Raw genomic sequence first — 20,984 nt, forward strand, 5'->3', positions numbered from 1 at the left:
GGAATTTCTATCCCATCAATGTGGGATCATGAAATTCCATAAATTAATTTAAAGCTAAATTAAATTAAAATTGCAAACTAATAATAAATCTACAAGTGGCATTACCATGTGAGATGGGTTGGTGAGGACCACATGGAGAGTAGGGGACCATACTTGCTCCCCACTCAGTACTCTCCTTGTGCCACATGTCCTCACTCACTTACTCCCATTTTCCATACTTCCCCTTAACCCACGGCCCTATGCCCAAGCCAAGCCACGAGCCAAGCCCGAGCCCGGCCCGAGCCCAGCCCGCACCTAGCCCGCACCCAGCTGCTGATGTGGCGCGGTGCGACTGCGGCTGTGGCGCGGTGCGACTGTTGCTGTGGCGCGGCGCGGCTGCTGCTGTGCCTAGCCGCGGCCGGCCGTGGCTGCTAGCACGGTGCGCTAGCTCGCACCAGCTAGCCATGGCTCGGCTTGGTGCTTGCTAGCCACCTTTACTAGGACATTTTGCCCCTAGCATTCGGATGCTCGGGGCACTCCGATGCTAGGGGTATTTTTGGGAATATGGTCGATTTATTATTATTTTGCGCGTCTCGTCTTTTATCATTTTGACTCGACTTCCGACAATCGGTTTCGACGCTATAAGCTCGAATTACCGACGTCTAAATATTTAACACTCAGGCGACGAATTAATTTCTTCCGAATTAATTCGTCGAGTTGGTTCGCATATATTTGCTTGGGTGTGACCCAAAGGGTTCAGTCAAGAGTTAGCTGTAATATTAATTATATTAATATTACTGATCGGAAGCGGCCTCCACCCAGGCATTCCGATCACTTGACCTTACTAAATATATTAGCCTTCTAATAATTCTGAACCCGCTATCAGAATAATACATTTGTTTGAAGGACACCATTCCTTTCACAAAGAGATACCCCACCCCAAATTACTCCAAAGACTCAAAGCCAAGGTGATGATTTCTATGCTCAACGATCCCAATTGAATAGGCTAGAGAATTTCATGATGGCTCAATCCGAGAAGTTGAATGAATTCACATTGTCTTGTAACAAAATGTTTGAGTACCTATTTACTCATGGAAAGAAGCTTGAGAACCAAATTGTTCAACTAGCCGACCCTTTGAGAGATTGTGCTAGTCCATCTTCTTGACCCTCACAAGAAGTATTCTCTAGGGAACCGATGTGTGCTTTGACCACTAGGAGTGGTAAATTCCATAAAGAGAGTGTTCCTAGGAAGAATAAGGAAAGTGAAAAGGAGAGCGATCCGAGTGAAGGGAATAAGAATGAAGAACCTAGCAAGATGAGTGAGGATTCCAATGATAAGCCTAAAGAGAAAGAGCGGAAGCAAGACGAGGTTTACATTTCTAGACTTCCTTACCCCCAAAAGCACAATAGGAACAAATTGGATGAACAATTTGGGAAATTCATCGAGATGCTTAAGCACTTCATCTTACTCTTCCTTTCACCGATGTTGTAGAACAAATGTCAAACTATGCTAAGTTTCTTTAGGAAATTTTGAGCGGTAAGAGAGATTGCAATATGGTGGAACCGGTGAATTTAGGGGAGTGTTTTAGTGCCCTTATTCAAAATGACTTACCCCAAAAGTTGAAAGATCCCGAAAATTTCTCCGTACCTTGCAAAATCAAAGGATAATTGTTCCACAATGCTCTTTGTGATCTTGGTGCTAATGTTAGCATCATGACTTATTCCGTTTTCAAGAAACTTAAGCTAGGTGAGCTCCTTCCATCCAACATGACCCTTCAATTGGCCGATCGGTCTATTAAGTTTCCAAAGGGGAGAGTTGAGGATGTTCCTCTCAAGATAGGAGAGTTCACCATTCCCGTTGATTTCATTGTGCTTGAGATTGCGGAAGATGACCATATCCCTATCATATTAGGAAGACCTTTCTTAGCCACCTCGGGAGCCTTGATAGATGTTAAGGGAGGTCGTATTACCTTGAGAGTTGGTAAGAATGAGGAAAGTTTTGATTTAAAACCAATGCATGAGTCTTTGTCTCTTGTGAAAGGAATTATGTGTGTTAATTCCCCTTGCTCTATTGATAATGTATGCATGATTGATTCTTCAACTAACGATTTTCTTGAGAATTATGATGATGTGCTTTTGAGTTGTGATTGCAAGAAGGTTAGTGAAAATAAAATGATGATTCCCAAGCTTATGGACGAGGAGGAAGTTGACATTCCTCATTGGTTTGAACTCTATCCTCAAGATGAAGGTGATGTTTCCATGAGTTTAGATGGTGAGGAACCATCTACAAAGAACAACAAGGCAAAGAAAAAAGCTCGAGATTCTAAGAAGAAGAGAAAGAGAAAGAAGTTGTGGAAAGAAAAGCTTGCATTTGAAAAGTCTTTGTATAAAATCTCATCAAGCAACAATGAGAAGTTGCTAGAAGTTGAGGAGAAATTTGCTCTTTCCGCAACTTTGAGGAAGGTGGTGTTCTTTGACCGTCCATGATTTGGAGGAAGGGTCGAGCTTAGGACCATAAGCAAGCGCTTCCCGGGAGGCAACCCGGAGATCTCTAAACTTTTCTTTTTGATTTTGAATTTTCTTATTTTCCCTTCTTTTAGTTTCTTTTCTTTCACTTTTCTACTTGTTTGGATTTGTAGGTTAGATTCTTGGAATTGGATTTCATCAAGTGAGCATGAGGAATGAGAAAGTGTTTTGTGGTTTGTTTATACTCGATATCATCAAAATTTGAGGTAAAAGGGGAAGAATTTTAGTGAGGTAAGATAGGGAATTTGGTGCTTTAAAAGTTGAAGGAAGTTTGTTTTTGGTGGGTTCATGTGGTGCTACCATTATTTTGGGATTTTGAACCCACTAAAATGGGGATTTTGCTACTGCCTATGTTGGTGTTTATCATCATCATTATTTGTGTACCCACCAATGGCCGCGCCCACTGCCATGCCCCTTATCTTCCCCTTCCTTCTTTCTTCTTTCATTTTCCCTATTTCCTTCTTCTACCTTCGACCCCTATCACCCTCATACCCTCAAAACCGCACCAACCTTTTTCCATAACTCAATAAATTTCATTTATCTAAAGCCTTTGGATCCAAGTCTATTTGAATCCAAATTTTGTAGTCATAGTGTCTTTTAGTTAGCTTGTAGTTTAATTGGTTACTTAGTTTTCTTGTCTTTCTTTTTAACTCTTTGTTAGCTTAGTTTAGTGTTCCTTTGTAGTTTCCTTTTATTTTCTTTTGTTTTGAAGTTACTAACCTTTTTCCTTTGTTTATAGTTTCTTTTATTTTTCTTATTCTCACATGGCTTTTTGATGATGCTCACGATCTTGGAATGCAACGAAGGTGGTTCTTTCTATCGCTTTTGTTTATTATGCTAAGCATGGATAGCCCGGTGAGACATTTCTAAATTTTCTCTTTATTTTCTTTGGATGCATAGATTAGGATTAGTTTAGGGGAAGTTGAACGGTTCGAGGATGATTGCTTGTTGACACGTAATGTGTTTGGGACCGATGACGATGTTGTCAATTCGATCACTTGTTTGTCGATTGGGATATATGTGTTTAACTTGCTCTCTAGTTATTTTCTCCTTTTCTCCTATTCTTCTTTATCTATGACTTTCCTTTTCTTTTCCTTTTCTCTTATTTTTCTTTCCCTTTGTTCTAGTTTTGGTTTGTGGTTTGATTTTGAGGCTTATTTTTTTTATTTTTGATTTCTTTATGAGTTGGACTTTGTACATTGGACTTTGTCTTTTGCATGATTTTCTTCCTAGGTGGTAAAGGTATGGTTTAAGACTATGTTCGGTTGACTCTAGGATAGGTGTATGCTAGGGTAGTTGGTTTGAACTAGAAGGATCATGAAGCCGGATTCTACTTGTTTGTGGCATGCTTGGTAGTTGCTCCCTATAGTCAATTTGACACCACTAGTGAGTTTTTGCTACATCCATGTGAGGTTCATCATTTTTCAAGCCTTCAACCTATTTTGTATGAGCGGCGTGGATCCTTGACTATGCAAGCCTAATCTATAAAGCTTGATGTATGATTCTTAAACCCGAGATCGAGCTATCTAGGGAGGACAAAGGCACATTTTTCGGGGTGGTGCTTTTCATTTTTAGGATAGTTTGTATCATCTTTATTTTTGGGTTTACATTTTCCTCCTTGCAACCATTTGAGCCTTATATCTTATTTTCAAGCCACATCTTTAGTTCTTTGGCCTTTTGTTTTATTTCTTTCTTTTCTTGTTTTCTTTTTTTTTTTTTTTTTTTGTGAAACAAATTGATCATTGTTGATGGAGTTCGTGGTGGAGAAGTTGGAAAATTGGCCTGTATGAGTGCAAGTTTGTGTTAAGTTTTCTTTGTGAATAATGGCAAGTGTTTGAGTAAAAGCCGTCTTACATTATAAAAGGCACGGACAAATAAATTGCATTATTGAAAAAGCCGTCCGAATTTAGTAAGAGGCAAGGACAAAGCATATCGGAAAAAAAAAACAACAAAAAATTTGAAAAAGTAAAAATTTCAAAAATATATTGATGTATTCTTTTCTCCTTCTAAGCATTGAGGACAATGCTTCATTTAAGCTTGGGGGAGAAGCGTTTACGCTTTTTGTATATATTTCTTGTGAGTATAGCTTCAAATAAGCTTGGGTGTGTACGTATTTTTGTTTGGATTGGTGATTACTTGATTGCGACTCTAAGAAAGGGCCCGTTCTTTGCTTCATTATTAGGAAAACCACCAAATTTCAAATTTTAGCCTACCTTCACCCTTTTATGCCTTACATTACAACCTTGGGGAAAGACCTTTCGACCTAGAAAGTTGAGTCACTATTCGGGGGAGGGAATCATGGGTCATTGCCTAAGGAAAGGGGATGCATAGTCAAGATTGTCGAGTAGCCTAAATTAAATCTCTTTTTCCGGTTCCTTCGAGGAATCATTGGGATGCTCACTAAGGGGAGATTTGAGACTAGTGGGGAAAACGCGGTAAGATCGTTTGAGATGAACGTAGATTGTGATGTCTAGTTCTGTCAAATTAACTCAATTCCTCAAGATTTCATTATGCCACCACAAGTACATATATAGGTCACAATCAAATATTCCTAATTATCTTAGCCTTAGGAATAATATCAAATCAAATATTTACATAAAGATAGCTAACAATATTTCCTAAAATATTATCTTCCAAATATTATCTCAACATCCCCCCTCAAGATGGAGCATGTAGATCTCGAATGCCCATCTTGCGAAGAATAAACTCAAATTGTGCCTTTCCCAACGCCTTCGTGAAGATATCTGCTAACTGTAACTTCGTAGACACATATGATGGACATATGAGACCCTCTTGAATCGCATCTCTAATAAAATGACAATCAACTTCAATATGCTTGGTCCGCTCATCAAAAACTGGATTATTAGCAATATGTAGAGCTAACTGACTATCACAGAAAACTTTCATCCCTTGCTTGTGTTCAACTCCTAAATCTCGAAGCATTCTCTTCAACCACTTCAACTCACATGTCACGCCCGTGATTGCCCGATACTCTGCTTCTGACGAACTTGTACCCACCGTAGGTTGTTTCTTGGTCTTCCACGACACAGGAGAGAAACCAAGCAACACAAACCAACCAGTCAAAGATCGTCTAGTCAATGGACAACCTGCCCAATCTGAGTCACACCATCCTTCTAATTGCAAAGCACTATCAGATCGAAAAAAGAATACCTTGGCCCGGGCACTTCTTTAAATAACGAACTACTCTCAAAGCTGCTTCCCAATGCAATTCCGTTGGAGATCGCATAAATTGAGATAGAATATGTACTGAATATGCTAAGTCTGGTCTAGTCACAACCAGATATATTAGACGTCCAACCAAACACCTATATCTCTCAACATCCGCAAACTCTTTCCCCCCCTGAAACTGCTAGCTTGTGATTCTGCTCCATGGGAAAGTCTGCAGGTTTAGCACCTAACAATCCTGTTTCTGAAATAATATCCAAGGCGTACTTTCTCTGACAAACATAAAATCCATGTTTGCTACGGGCTACTTCTAAACCCAAAAAATATTTCACGGCTCCTAGATCTTTCATTTTAAAACATTCACACAGATATGCTTTAAAACTTTCCAATGCAAATTTACTGTTACAAGCAATAATCATGTCATCCACATACACTAACACATTCAATTGGAATTTTCCTTTCGTCAAAGTAAACAGCGAATAGTCATTATATGACTGCTTGAAACCGTATTTCTTAAGAGCCACGAACAATTTCTTGAACCAACACCTTGGCGCCTATTTTAGCCCGTACAACGATTTATTCATTTTCCACACCTTGTCTGAATTATTTTTCTGAAACCAGGGGGAACTTTCATGTAAATCTCCTCCTCCAACTCTCCACGTAGAAAGGCATTGTGTACATCCATTTGATGCACTTCCCATTGCTTCACCGCCGCTACAGCCAGAAAAGTACGAACTGTAGACATCTTTGCCACTGGTGCAAACGTTTCATTGTAGTCTATGCCTTCCTCTTGATGATTACCCAAAATAACCAATCTAGCTTTTAATCTAATCAGTTTCCCCTCCTCATCTCTCTTCTCAGTGTACACCCACTTGCTTCCTAGTGCTCTCTTCCCTTCCGGAAGTGTCTCCAAGGTCCACGTACCTTGATCTTCTAAAGCCTTAATCTCGGATGCCATTGCATTTCTCCACCCTTCATGTTTCATTGCCTCTTTAAAGGATCTCGGAATCTGTGCCTCTGTCACTACAGCAATATAATATCTATGTTTTTCGGAAAACCGATCATAATTAACAAAATAGGTTATAGGATAAGGAGTACCTGAGGAAGATGATTCCGCGGATGACAACGAGGGGACTTTATTTTTCCGTATAGTATGCGTAACACAATCATGAAGTTTTATTGACGGGTACTTTACACGCTGTCCTCGGCCCAATATTTCCTCACTCACTTCATCTTGAGTAGTATCACTGACCTCACCTTGTTGTACGGCAGTATGCTCCGCACCCAAGCTGCGGTTTTCATCACTTCCCCGCAACTCAGCTGCGGACTGATCTGCCTGAGCATGCCCTGCCCCTACATCGAGTTGCTGCTGGTGTCCAGCCCCTGCACCGAGCTGCTGCTGGCTCTGCTCACGCCTAGCACTCGATACAGGGGTGCCCTGCTCTCGCACACCTCCTACTGGGCTGCCCTGCTGCGTGTCTCGGCCAGCGCCCGATGATGAACCAGCGGGCCAGCCAGTAGTGTGCTGCTGCTGAGGCCGTGAGATGCCATCGCTCAACGGACCCCCAACAGGTGCTCCATCCCTTTCGGCATCCTGAAATTCCACATACTCACCCATGTTCCACTGCTCAAACTCATCACCACTGTCTACACCCAACATCTCCACTTCTAATTGTGACTTCAAAGGGTCATTCATGTGCTCAACATAAGGGATGCTAATGAAATTTTACGTCCCTAGACACAAAGTACTCCCGAGTTTCCAAATCAAACAATTGCCACCCCTTCTTTCCAAAAGGGTAACCAAGAAAAATACATTTCCGACTTCGAGACTCAAATTTATCTCCTTTACTTCTCTGATTATGTGCATAACACTAGCATCCAAATACACGAATCGACTCATAAGAGGGGGTTTTACCAAACAACATTTCATATGGAGTTTTATTCCCAAGAATAGGACTCGGAGTACGATTAATCATTTAACAAGCCGTCAAAGCACACTCCCCCCAAAATTTAATCGGTAATCCACCTTGAAATCTCAATGCCCGTGCCACATTCAAAATATGTTGGTGTTTTCTCTCCACTCTCCCATTTTGTTGAGGGGTACCCACACATGAAGACTCAAATATAATCCCGTGTTTGACAAAATATTCCTTAAGATGATTAAATTCAGTTCCATTATCACTCCGAACCACATTTATATCTCTATTAAATTGACGTTTTATTAAGGCAATAAAATTGAGAAAATGAAATTCAACTTTAGTTTTATTGCTAATAAATAAATCCAAACGCTCCTAGAATAATCATCTAGTATTGTCAAAAAATACTTAGCACCACACGACGAGGGAACTTTGTAAGACCCCCACAAGTCTATATGAACTAAATTAAACAAATCACTAGCTTTATTTTCACTAATAGGAAAACTATCTCTAGATTGTTTTGCACGAGGGCATACATCACACACATTATTATTCTTTCTAATTGAGTTACTCACAGGCGGAAGTAACCTCAAAACTTTCTCCGACGGATGACCCATGCATTGATGCCAAAGATCTACCACACAATCCACTGCTAGCACCTTCACTTGCGGCACGCCTCGGAAAAAAAAGTCCGTTTTCTCGTTCACCCACGCCAATCACCATCTTCGTCGACTAGTCCTGAATAACACAAATTTTGTTAGTAAATTGTATTGTACATCTTGACTCAGCACTTAATTGAGTAACAGAAATTAAGTTACAATTCAAATTTGGTACAAATAAAACATTATCAATAACAAGACCACCCTCTAGTGTAACCGAACCCAATTGATTCGCGTTCACCGTTTGACCATCCGGTAATCCTACCGGACAATTTTGAATTGTTTTAATGTTCCTCATAATTGACAAATCATTCGTTACATGATTAGAGGCTTTGGTATCTACGATCCACGGGACTTTTGTCTTACCTTCTAAGCGAGACTTAGATTTATTACTCAACAATTCAATGATCTGATTTGTTGAGCTTGGTCAGATGTCACACCCGCAAGACCTTGCGTAGAGGAAGATTTATTGCTGCCCGCTGCACTATTCACTCCCCCTTGTACAGCATTCGCCCTATGTTTAGTACTCTGAGAAGCAGAATTTCGGCCCCCACTAGCACCACGACTTCCTTTGCTTTCCCCACGACCACCTCGATCGCGGCCTCTATCTCCTCTGCGATTTTCATCCCACCATTTGGGAAAACCAATCAATTGATAACAACTCTCTTTATCATGACCTTCCCGATTGCAGTGGGTAAAAAGGATCTTTCACCTTCACCTGAGCTCGACTTAGCTCGTGAGTCTACTTTAAATGCCATAACATTGTCCTTCGACTTTCCATCCTTAGAGCGAAGTCTCTCGGTATTTATCACTGCTTGGTACGCACTATCCACATGAGGCAAGGGTGTTTGCGCCAACAATTGAGCCCGGATTGCCTCATACGGATCATCTAGGTCAATCAAGAAATAATGTAAGTAATCTTCTTCTCGAATATCACCTACTTGCTTGGCAATATTACACGTACACTGCCCACAAGAACACTTCGGAACTCTAGAATATTGCAGCAACTCTTTCCATATTTTGGATAATCGATCAAAATATTCCGTCACCGACTCCGTGGACGCTTGCTTGCACTCACCCAAAGAATTCTTCAATTGACATACTCTAGTACCACTTACAACGCAGTATCGCTGCTGTAAGTGTACCCATAATTCACGCACGTAGTCATAATCTTCGACGGTGGAACGCAATGATTCATCCAACGTGTTACTAACCCAAGAGACAAGCATGGAGTTGACTGCTATCCAGTGCTTCCTCTGCGGAGAATCGGCAGCAGGCTCCTTCAACGAGCCATCCACAAACCCATACTTCCACTTCGGAATCAAAGCACGACACATAGCCTTCGCCCACTCGTCATAATTCTCTCCACGTAGCTTAATTGGGGTAATAATAATTTCGGGATGATCACTCGATCCCAGATGATATTCTAGATCAACAGGGGGTGGTGGTGGCGGAACATCACTGTCTTCCTTCGCCATCACCAATTGTAGTTAATTGAATTTTTTTTTTGGATACCTAAACCTCGGCTCTGTATACCATGTCAAATTAACTCAATTCCTCAAGATTTCATTATGCCACCACAAGTACATATATAGGTTACAATCAAATATTCCTAATTATCTTAGCCTTAGGAATAATATCAAATCAAATATTTACATAAAGATAGCTAACAATATTTCCTAAAAATATTATCTTCCAAATATTATCTCAACAAGTTCCTATATGCCTAGCATACCCTATGTTTCAATCAACCTTAGATATCTTGAAAAGTGCATACCTTGATTACTTGAGAAAGACTTTCATTCATTTGCATTATAGTCTCTATGTAAGTCCATTTCGCAAAGGTTTTGTTTTCATTTTCTTTTCTTTTCTTTTTTATGGATTTACCTCTTTGATGTTTGGTGGAGAGTTATGGGTCAAACTCTTAGGAGACCCTTACGAGACCTCACTTGTCCTCATAGGCGACTTTGGGGTTTAAAGGGCTTGTTGTAGCTAAAAACAACTGTGATTCCTATGACAGTGAGCCTTAGTGTATATTCTTATCTTTAGTCTTTCTTTTTCATTTTTAATAAATTTTTCATCCTTGTTCTTTCTTGCTTTGTTTTGCTCGAGGACGAGCAAAAGTTTAGCTTGGGGGAATTTGATGAGTGACATTTATGGCACTCATTTGATCTCTTTTTGGATGAATTTTATTTCATTTTGTAGCTCTTTTCCTTAGTTTTCCTTAGTTTTGCTCTTTATTTCTTTACTTTGTGCTGTTCGTAGTTAGTTTCTTTATTTTGTGCATCTTCTTGTTTATTCGTTGTTTTTCTCTATTATTTGTTTCTTTTCATTTGTTTTTAGGTTATGATCGATCATCCAAAGATTTCCGAGCTTCCCTTTAACATTTATCATCACATTTGATGCCTTGTGCTAGCATTTTGAGTTTCAAGTCTAGAGGAACTCGAAGGGCAAGTTTCAAGACCGGTGCACGCATGCGGTGGGGGCATCATCTATGCCTCAAACCCACCAAAATGCCCACATACTTGCTTCCTACTTTGATGTTCATCACCATCACCAAGTTGTGTGCACAAGGATGATCAAGGTTGAAGAAGGGGAAGAAGGAGACCTTCCTAGGTGCGGGCGCACATGAGGTCTGTGCGGCCGCACAGGAGGCGCGTGCGGGCGCACCCCCCTGGGTTTGTGCTCGTGCGCCTCCTCTTCTCCCCCATGTGCGGCCGCACAGGCGTGGGTCTATTTTTCGACGTAACGGACTTCTCTCTTGTATATTTAGTAGTTTCCTTCTATTTTTAGATGGACTTGATTAGTTTTTCATATTAGATTTCATTCATAGATTTTTGATTAGATTTTTAGAGAGAGAATTAAAGCTTGATCATATTTTGTAGAGAGAGAAACTCTAGTTTAAAGAGAGAGAAATTCATGGTGTATTGTTGATGATTCAAGATATCTTCATTGCAATTGATCTTTGATCAAGTTTTGTAAGGATTACTCATCTTTGATTTCAATATAAATTTGATTTTAGTTGATTTCATTTGTTTTTCATATGATTGTTGATTGTTTGATGTTTGATTGAAGTTTCATTGATTTTTGTATTGATTTTAGATTTCTATTATAATCATGATGAAATTGTTGATTAGTTATGTTTTGATCTTAATTACTATGATTAGTGAGTAGTTTACTTGCTAGGGTAATGGTGAAGCATGTATGAGTAATGGATTAGTGTTAATTGGGGATAATTGATGGAGTTGATGATGTGATTAAACTTGGTTGATGAATCATGTGCATGTCTGTGATTAATTGAAGAGTAGCTAACTTTGATTGTTGCACTAGATTGCATTGTAAGTTCACATTGATATGGACCATTGATTTGCGGCTTTCATTTACACGATTGAGGTATCATGTGATGTTTTCTAGCTAGAGTTTATCGTAGTTGACGCTAGTTAGACCTCTAGGAGAATAGCTTGATATGCTCTTTTGGTTGCATGATTGATTTTCCCTCACATTGATTGACTTAGTTGATTTGACCTCCTAAGTAGCCATCTCCATTACGAATGCATGTGGATCCTAGCCCTAGTGTTTATCATCTTGATTTTCTAGAAGTTTATTTGTTGTCATTAGCTCTAGTTTTAGCTTACAACCCCACTTTCGACTTCGGAATAGCTTAGCGCAAGACAATAGACTATCAATCACTATTCCTTTGGGTTCGACCCTTGACTTGCTACTATACTTGTATAGAGGTTGGTTGAGTGTATAAATTTTGTTTGACCGTTTGGGGAAGGTAGCCCAACGACCTACCATTTCACCATCAATCAACGGGTTTGACCAAACCATTCCTTCCGGAGATCTTCGTCGTCCTTACGAATTCCCTATTTCACAAGAAGTTGATAGATTTGACAAGTATTGGTGTGCTAGACCTTTATGGGAAGTAATTACCCAAAAGGTTCCACCCTCTTTGTCTGATGATGTGAAGAAATGGCTGATTGGTACATCTCAAAGGGACAAGACTAAAATTGAGAAGAAGGCCGATGTGAAGACCAATGTGAAGAGTGCCTTGGTGACAAGAAAATTCCCGCTAAGGAACGCCTAGGTGAAAGAATTGAGTTTAAGACTCATGTGATGCCTAGGAAGAAAAATACTAATAAAGACAAAGGCAAAAGAAAAGTTGATTCTACAGACAAGAAGATTTGGGTAGAAAAGAAACCTAAAGAAAAGACTCCAGTGGAATGTAGATCCTCTAATGGATGTCTACTAGCGAAAGTGACGGAAGAAGAGGAAGACTCTGACAAAAATTAGAAAAGACCTAGAAAAGAGAAGAAAGATTAGAGCATTGCTTTTCCTCCAATTTATTAGACAATTCGAGTCTCTTTAGTCAATTTTAATTTTAACCCTTATTTCAATTCCATCAATAATGTAATTCTTTATTTTATTAATGCAATTTCAGCTTTTCAATTAAATTAACTTTACATTTGGTTATTTAAAGCAATGAAAACAGCTTGAAACGATTTTCTAGAAATATTCTTTCGAGTACGGAAGTCGAAAATTTTCCAGAATACACCAAAAATTGTCCAAATGCTCGCGGAAAGCTGGCGTCTCACTTTGGAGTCTGTCGCCAGATTTATTGCTTGTCGCCAGGCGACAGAGCTTGTCGTTTGGCTACAAGTTCTATTTTTAGGCAACATTCCTGATATTTTGCGCTTATGCTTTTGTCGATGCGGGGATGCGAGATTTTAGATGATTAAAGTGGACGTACCCGTTAACGGGTTGCCTATGTATCCTTTCCTAAGGAATCAGGCTAAACGTAGCTCTCTTGAGTGTCCTACTCAAGTAATTATGGGTAGTACTTCTTAAGTTAGTCAAGATTTGTCATGTTTGAGAATTCATTGCCATCCATGTCAGTTAATTTTGCTGCGCCTCCTGACAAGATTGTTTTGACAATATATGGTGCAGACCAATTGGGCCTAAATTTGCCTCTTGGATCCAACACATTTTTCCTTAATGCTTTTAACACCAAATCTCCAACTTTGATGTTTCTTGTTTTGACCTTCTTGTTAAAGTGTCTAGCCATACGAGTTTGATAGCATTGGGTATGATGTAGAGCTTCCAGTCGCTTTTCATCGAGTAGAATTAGCTCCTCATACCTTGCTCTAGTCCATTCAACTTTGTCGAGTTTACTTTCTAACGCAATGCGTAGAGAAGGTATTTCTAGTTCTACAGGTTATACAACATCCATTCCATAGACCAAGATGAATGCGGTATTTCCTATTGATGTGCGAATTGACGTGCGATAACCCCAAAGTGCAAAATGGAGTTTGTCAGGCAAATCCTCGTAATTTTCTGTCATTTTCCCGATGATAGTTTTTAAATTTTTGTTAGCCGCCTCAACTGCTCCATTTGCTTGAGGTCTGTTAGGGAAAGAATGGTGGTGTTGAATACTATACTTTTGTAACAAATCTTCGCATTCGGCTTGAAAGTGAGTTCCATTGTCACTTATCATCTCATGTGTGCATCCGTATCGACATATAATGTTCCTTTCGATAAAGAGTGCTACATGTTTTGCGGTGAGCTTAGCGTATGATTGTGCTTCAACCCACTTTGTGAAATAATCGATTGCTACTAATATGTATTCGTGACCTCATGTTCCAGGGGGAGTGATTTTTCCGATTAAGTCAATTCCCCATGTTAGAATGGCCATGGTGATGTGTAGGTATAGAGTAAGGATTGAGGAACATACTGTAAATTTGCGTAAACTTGGCACTTAGGGCATCTTTTTACATATTGATGACAATCCCTATTCATGGTAGTCCAAAAGTACCCTTCTCGCATTATCTTTTGGACTAGCATTTTGCCGTTAACATGTGTTCCACATACTCCTTTGTGGAATATTCTCATAGTCCTTTGGGTGTCCTTTTTGCCTAAACATAGGAGAGCTTGACCTTTAGGTACCTTTTTGTGCAACTCATCATTTATGAGTACGTATTGGGAAGCCAAAAGTCTCAAAGCTCATTTTGCTCTTTTGTCAGCATGAGGAAGGTATTCTCCTTTGGTGACATAATTGAGTATGTCCGTATACCATGGTTCTTCTTCTTCTTCTTCTTCTTCTTCTTCTTCTTCCTCTTGGACTGTTTCATCATCTTCTATAGCTTGGATGTGTGCCGGTTTATGCCTTTTTTCTATAGTTAGAGGCATTTGCTCAATTTCCTTAGGAATTCTAACCATTAAGGCTAGTCTTGCCAAGGCATCGGCAAATTGGTTTTCCTCTCTAGGTAGATATGTGTATTCTACCTTTTCCAATTGACCAGTGAGAGTTTCTAGATAGGTTTGGTAAGGGGCTAAGCTTTCGCTCCTTACTTTCCACCGGTTTGAGATTTGATTGATGATTAAGGATGAATATCCGAATATTCAGAGTTTCTTTACACCCAATGCCAAAGCTATTTCGAGGCCTACCACGCATGCTTTATACTCCGTAGTGTTGTTGGTAACGTTGAAATCTAGCTTTATGGAGATTGGAACGTGTTCCTCTTTAGGTGATACTAGTAGTACTCCTACACCACATCCCTTTTGGTTTGAGGCTCCATTGAAGTATAAAGTCCAAGTGTCATCTTCCGTGACCATTAAATCTTCATCTGGAAATTCATTATCGTGTATTGGTGTCGACTTTTCTATCGGGAAATCCGCTAAGAAGTCCGAGACCACAGATCCTTTAATAGCCTTTTGAGGCATGAACCTTACATCAAACTGGGCTATGTTGACTATCCACCTTTAAATGCGCCCGTTTAGTGAATAAGTACTTAAGAGGATCCATTCGAGACACTATGAAGACTGTATGAACAAGAATGTAGTGTCTTAACTTGGTTGTGGCCCACACCAATGCGAGGCACGATTTCTCAAGTGGTGTATAGCGTACATCGTATTCGAGTATCTTCTTACTTAAGTAGTAGATAGCGTTTTCTTTTCCTTCTATTTATTGTGCGAGTATAGCTCCCATTGTTTCTTTGGTGACTGTTAAGTACAACCTAAGAGGGGTTCTTGGAAGCGCTGGAGCTAATACGGGAGGATTGGCGAGATAGGCTTTGATCTTCTCAAAGGCGTTTTGACACTCTTCGTCCCATAAAACTGGCACATTTTTCTTGAGTTTCTTAAATATTAGCTCACATATTGTTGTTAGTTTTGATATGAACCTACTTATGTATTGCAACCGGCCAATAAATCCTCGAATTTGTTTCTCGGTTTTGGGCAGCGGCATTGACATGATTGCCTTAATCTTGGTTGGGTCTATCTCTATTCCTCTAGAGCTTATAACGTATCCCATGAGTTTGCCTGAGGTGACTCCGAAAGCACACTTGGATGGGTTTAACCTCATATTGTATTTCCTTAGCCTCTCGAAGAATTTCCTTAAGGCTACTTGATGTCCTGGGCGGTCTTTGGACTTTACAATCATGTCATATACATATACTTTGACTTCTTTGTGCATCATGTCATGTAGTAAGGCAGTTGCTGCACGTTGGTAAATGGCACCCGCGTTTTTCTACCCGAATGGCATCACCGTGTAACAGTTTGTACCCCATGGTGTTATAAATGTCGTTTTCTCTACATCTTCTTCGGCCATGATAATTTGGTTGTACCCTGCGTATCCATCCATAAACGAGAGAAGTGCGTGATTTGTTGTATTATCTACCAAGATATCAATGTGTGGTAAAGGGAAGTCGTCCTTTAGACTTGCCTTATTTAGATCTCGATAGTCGACACACATTCGAACTCTACTATCCTTCTTCGGAATTGGGACTACATTCGCGACCCAATCGGGGTGTTTGGATACCCTGATAAAACCTGCAGTTATTTGTTTTTGTACTTCTTCTTTTATTTTAAGAGCTACGTTGGGTTTCATTCGACGTAACTTTTGTTTTACAGGTTTCATTCCTGGAATTAGCGGTATAGTGTGTTGAGCTATTTTTCTATTAATGCCTGGCATATCGTCATATGACCAAGCGAATACATTGATAAATTCTTTAAGTTGATTTATTAAATCGGTTCTTTCTTCTTTATTTAGCGTGAGTCCGATTTTAACTTCTCTTTTAATGGTTGGATCTTTTGAGACATCAACCGTTTCAGTGTCTTCAATTACTGGTTTTTTTTTCAAGTGTTTCAATTGCTTTAATGATTTCTTTATCATCTTCATTGTTAGTTAAGCAATGCTTGTCATCTTGAGTTAAGGAAAAACACGAGGAGTAAGGAGAAGTAGACATGTTATTGAATTCAGAAATCATTACATCGAATAAGGAAATGTCCGTTGGGACTTGATTGCTAACTATCCTAGGAGTAGATGCTAAAGTAGAAGAGCTAGAGGGAGGTGCTACAACTAAAGACGTAGAGGACTCAATAGAAGAAGACTCTGACTTTGACTCGGACTCAGACTCTGACTCAGACGATTCTTCGAACATTAGCCCTTGTCCAGTAGTTATTAAGATTTTCTTTCCGTTTGCAATAGTCACCTTCACTGTCTTGCGCCATCCTCGCACAAAATCTTCTGCTGGAGTGATAAGCTTTGAAGGATCTAAGCTTTCGCTTTGTAGGACTGTTTGAATGAGTGAGGGGTTATCCTCTGTATATTTTAACTCATTCTTTTCTCGCTCAAAGAGAAGTCCCATGACATTAAAGTCAAAGCATGGGGGTGCTTTCTCCTTATACCTAGGAGTTGGGATCTCATCTAGAAAGTAACAATCCAGAAATATTTCGAATCCAGGTTGCCTTATGCCATTTACAACAAAGGGTTCCGGAAATTCATAACATGGATAATCTTCTCCCTCTCTTATGAATTGTCCATTTAAAGTAAGAGGGTATTGATCCATTGGGATTACTTGCTTTTGTGTGCGAGCAATCCTACGCGCTTTTGATCTTTCCCGGGCTCGCTTTCGATCTTCGAGAGTCGAAAGTATCTAATTTAGGGAGGCTAGGTAGTCCCATCCGTTTTGCTATTCCTTTCTTCTTTCCTAGAGTCATTCCAAAGAAGTGTCCTTGTTTTCTCAAGATAGCATTAGTTATCATGTTGGAGTGGAGGTCATAGCGAAGATGGGTCCTTTCATCTTCCTCTATTAAGGAGACCTCTTCATTAAAGCCCCACAGATCTTCATCATTCTCATTGTGCTCCACATTGATTATCGGATTTTCTACTGTTTTGATCCTCATGGGTGAAGCATCGATTGTAATTGGTATTCCTCAAACTATGGCTTTCACTTGTTGGTGAAGAGATGAAGGGACGGCCTTTAGGTCATAAAGCCAAGGGCGTCCCAACAATAAGTTGAACAAAGCTTTAATATCCACCACTTGGAATATAATGGCGTGTTCGATTACTTCCACTGTTACATTCATAGTGATTGTACCTAACGCTTGACGACAAGAGTTGTCTTAGGCTCTTATTCCTTGTGTTGAGGGAGACAAATCTTTATCCTTTATCCTCAACATCCTCGCAGTTCTAAGTGGGCAAACATTACTTGCTGATCCATTATCTACAAGAGTCATAAGGACATTCATTCTCTTGTCGATTGCTGTGAGGTTTAGAGCCTTGTTACGTTTATCACCTTCCGGTGGTAGATCTTTGTCGGAAAAGGTGATCAAATTGATGGGAATTGGGAGATCACTCGTGAGAAAGTTAGCTAACCCCTCGGGAGTGGTGTCCGAATCTATTCCTACTTTAGCTAAAGCATCCATGACCGTAACTCTATGTTCTCGGGATGTAGCTAAAAGTTTCCATACGTTCATTTCGACCTTGGTCTTTTTCAATTGTTTGACAACATCGTTGTCTTCTATGATTGGTATGGGAAATTGTTGAACGGTGGGAATAAGTTGTGTACCAATGGGAGGTTGCATTCTCTCGGATCTTGTAAGGACATCTATAGGTGAATCCTCTTCATCTCAAATGTTGCCTACCGGATATATTACCGAAAGTGGAGTTTCTTCGACATCCTTGAGGTAGACATCCTCATCATCACTGTCCCAAACTCCGTTAATGGTAGCATCTTGTGGAAGTTGGACTAGCTTCTTGTCATCGATCAATCTTTGGACTAACACTTTGAATTTGAAACAGTTTTCTATAGTATGTCCTCACGATTGATGATAAGGACAGAAATACCTGTATGTCCTCTTTAATGACTCAAATGGTCTCGGTTCGAGAGGTTGGATTTTACCGTTCTCGGTGAGCATTTTAAACATATTTGCATACGAAGTCCCAATTGGAGTGTATGGCCTATTATTCCTTTTGGGTGTGTCAATTACTTAGAGTGAAAATGATTTCTTCTCCTTAGGCGGAGGTCTACTTTTGAGTAATGCGTTTCGTTCTTTTAAAACCTCAGTGGCCTCACGTACCAATTTGCTTGCTTCTAACATAACCTGTATAAGGATACACACTTCTTGTTTAGTCGCGGGTTCTTATCCATAAGGGAAATAACTATTAGCATCCTCAAAGACTTCCTCCTCTTCTTCAATGGCTTCGACAGGTTTAATGAGATTCGAGGGATCAACCTGATTTTCCTCATCGGAAATGGCCAAGGAATTCGACAGTGGTGTAGTGTTGATGCTTGGCTTCTTTCTTGCAGGGGGTAATGGAAGTTTATTGTTATCAATTAAATCTTGGATAGATTCCTTTAGCTTCCAACAATTTTCTGTGAGATGCCCCCTACCCTGATGATACTTGCAATGTGCGTTGGGATTCCAGCTAGCCGTTCTTTTTTTGACAGGTGGGTCCTCAAATGGTCCAATGGGAGTTATAAGACCTTTTGCATGTAAGCGATCGAATGCGGTGTCATAACTCATGCCAATAGGAGTAAAATGTCTCCTAAATGGTTTCTTTTGTCCTTGGTTATTAATAGCGAGGACTTCATTCAAGTTAAAGGTGCTAACATTATTTGAGTGGGTGGTTTTGGAAGAAGAAGGATTGTCGTTCTTCTTGCCTTTCCAGCCACTATTAGAGTTACTATTGTTAGCAGCTTTTTGCTTAGCTAAGTCGTCTTCAATATTGATACCAATGTCATAGACGGCCTTGAAAGTGTGCAACTTATTTTGGTATTTGAGATTCTTAGAATATTTGTCTTGGAGGTTCTTGATGAACATCCTCACGGATTCTTTCTCACTTGGCACCTTAACCATCTTTGCGGAAGTTTCCCTCCATTTATTAAAGAAGGAAGTAAAGCCTTCATTCTCTTTCTGTTTAAGTATTTCAAGTTCCCTATGATCAGTTTCAACTTGAACATTACATTTATATCTATCAATGAAAGCGTTTACAATTAATTCCCAACTAGAGGTTTTCTCTTTATCAAGAGAAAAGTACCATTGCTGACAAACGGTTTCTAAAGATAGAGAAAACACAGAATGAAAAGCTTTCTTATCTATTCCCTTAATATTCATTACAGTTTCAAAGGCTCTTGAATGAATATAAGGGTTATCCATTGCCTTGAACTTTGGGATGTCGTTGGCATTGAACTTCCGCGGAAGAAGATCCTTGTCCACCGAGACCCCTTGTGAGTTAATGGCATGGAATCTATAGTCATAGGATAATCTACCCAAACTTTCTTGGATGAGCTCCATTTGTTGTTGTTTCACAGGGTCATTGATTTGAAGAATCAGATTCTTCAACTCAACCATGTTAGCCACTTGTCCTTTGAGTTCGTTAACTTCTTCCTGACTAGCCATTATCTTCTTAGCTTTCCTTTTTCGACCGATTGGCTTATAAAAAATTAAGACTTGAACGAAAGTGTTGTCCTTGATTAGACGCCCTAACTTTCTTAACCACGCGCTGTAAATTAAACCATTTTTCGTTTTAATGACTTGACTCACATTGACTTTGATTTTATGGTTTAAAAAGCAAAAGAAAAGCAAAAATAGGGTGCATATTTTAAGGAATGGGTTCAAACAAGTAGTTTACTTGGAGGATTAATATCCGACTTACCTGATAAGTGACTTATATGTCACTTTTAGGGTATTTATCGAGTCATTTCTCGGCTTATTTTCCCAATAATTTCACCCTTTTTTATCCTTTATTTCTATTATTTTATTATTCTCGTCTTTTATATTTATTTTGAGTATTTTTGGATCGTTTTAGTTTATTTTCTTTATTTTATTAGTTTTAGTCTATTTTCGTATTTTATTTTATTTTATTTGCTTGCGTAGTTTTAGTTATTATTTTTAGTTTAGTTTTATGTCCCTTGTTTTCTATTTTTATTTCTATTTTATTTATTTTATTTTATTTGTCTTGGTCTTATTTTATTTCGTCCTTTATTTTTATTTTCATTTTTATTTATTTCTATTTCATTTATTTTATTTTATGTCCCGATCCTCTCCTCGGTTTTCTTGGTTTGTGTAGGATTGTGTTCGAGTTCAAAGTCCGAGATTCGAGGCACATGATTTGAGCCAAACATCGAGGCACTAGCTGCTGCCCCTAACAACCTGCTGCCCACCTCTTATCCTTCACCACACAACCACCTTAACCTCCACTTCACCAAACACCACACTTCCCCTGCTCCCCTACTTCCATCTCCATCTCCACCTCACACTCACCTCAACCCAACCACCAGCCAGAACAACAACAAAACCAACAACAACAAACAGCAGCCAACTCCCCTGCTTCCACTCGCAACAACAACCACCAGCCGCCACCAATCTCAACCTCCACAAACCGACTCCAAACCGCAGCAATTGCAGCACTGAAACGCCCAATCTCCTCTTCTCA

At 39.6% G+C, this 20,984-nt stretch overlaps 1 pseudogene; it reads right to left on the reverse strand.

The window, feature by feature from the left end:
• Positions 1–7,406: 7,406 nt before the first annotated feature.
• Positions 7,407–9,744, reverse strand: LOC145594093 (uncharacterized; annotated as a pseudogene).
• Between the last annotated feature and the right edge of the window lie 11,240 nt (positions 9,745–20,984).

The sequence above is a fragment of the Chenopodium album genome, chromosome 19 (assembly GCF_948465745.1).
Source record: "Chenopodium album chromosome 19, dcCheAlbu1.1, whole genome shotgun sequence".
In the NCBI taxonomy this organism is placed as follows: Eukaryota; Viridiplantae; Streptophyta; class Magnoliopsida; order Caryophyllales; family Amaranthaceae; genus Chenopodium; species Chenopodium album.